This window comes from Nanorana parkeri, unplaced genomic scaffold (genome assembly GCF_000935625.1).
Source record: "Nanorana parkeri isolate BGI_ZX_2015 unplaced genomic scaffold, ASM93562v1 scaffold2163, whole genome shotgun sequence".
Lineage (NCBI taxonomy): Eukaryota > Metazoa > Chordata > Amphibia > Anura > Dicroglossidae > Nanorana > Nanorana parkeri.
The window spans coordinates 19,751-21,326 of record NW_017308431.1 but is presented as its reverse complement, the minus strand read 5'-3'; positions in this window follow the sequence as shown (position 1 = coordinate 21,326).

Genomic DNA, 1,576 nt, shown 5'->3' with positions numbered 1-1,576 from the left:
CTCCTCCCCCCTCCCTGCCGAGCCCTGGTCTCTTCCACCGCCCCGCCACGGCCTCCTCCTCCATCACCACCGCCGCCGGGCCCTGGCCTTCTCCACCTCTGCTGCTGTGCCCCGGCCTCCTGACTGGGCCCACCTCTGCCCCGGGTCCCATAGTGACCGCGTGGGTCACTATGGCGTTAGGTATGCCACTGGTGATCATATATCCTTTACAAACAGTTTGACTTTCATATTAACTCTACTTTATTCTTCAGCCATGCACGCTTACTTTCCAAGTTTCCTGACTTTGTATGGACAGTCTGTTTTGTAGATCATACAAACCTTTGTCAAAATATGTCTCATATTACTGTATATCCCATATTATAGCTACTGGAAGGCAGACATATAGTGAAAATGGAAAGTACATTTCTTTCCTTTGTATGACTTGAGGTAGCACATCAAATCTCTACTTGTGCAATGTTGCCAAATGTCTCTGTTTTCCACAAAGTCCTTGGTTTAAATGATATTTTCCATGAAAAGGCATCCCTAGCTAAGTTCCTGAATTTGAACACAGACCATCCTTTCTGTAAGTCCGTAACCAGTTGTTATTGTTATCTGGAGCTTTTGCTCAATTACTCTTACTATTTAAATAGTCTTTTGTGGTCTTTTTAGAGTTTAAACACATATACAGCCTGTGGTACAGACACACAATGAGGGTCTTCGGCTGCTTGGAGCAAGCCTGGAATTCTAGTGTTTTGTTGTACCTTTAAGAAATATGGGGTTACCTCCAGGTAAGCCTGCTCTTAAATGATGCATATCCCATGCAGTGTGGCTCTGCATTGCAAGAGTTAAATGCTCATTTTTGAGTGCCAGAAAAAAGCACTCTTACTTACCTTATCCTTTGCTCCTCTGCCAGCCAGTGCTCAATGCTTCTCTCTTTCTGAACACTCTTGTAGGCCGGTCTACGGCGTCAGTGGTGTCCCTTGCCTTTTTTCGCCTAAGGGACGGGTGCATAGAGGAGACAGTGTCGCCAGACACGAGAGTGCCCTCTGTAAGCTCTGCATCTCCCCGTCCGGCTCTTAGCAAACTGGGATGCTCTGGCCAGCATGACATCATTGGTTGTCAGGAGCTGAGTGGGACGCCGGCCAGAGTGTCCCAGTTTGCTAAGAGCTGTGCAGGTAAATGTGTATGGCTCCTTGCCCGGTTCTTAGCAACCGGGGACACTCTGGCCGGAAAGGGAGCAGCAGGCACACTGCAAATATTGTGCAGAAGAGCAGCCATGCCACTCTGCCTGCCGTACCCACACGTGACCCAAAGAGATGCCATCGGAGGCAACAGCCTTAGGCATCCTGATTATAGGGATGGCCCTTCTCAGCATCCTCACTGATAATGCAGGACTGATGATCCTGCATTGGACGTGATGATGTCACAGCTGCGAGCACCGTCCTGTGTGCCAAAGAGCTGCAGGGGTGTGATCAGGAATGAGGAGCCTGTGGGAGTGCGGGATAAGCCAAGTAAAAGTGCTTTTCCTGCTAGCCCAGAAAAAATATTGTAACATTTACAGTGTATGTGGGGGGGGGGGGGGGGAGTTCAGCTTTTC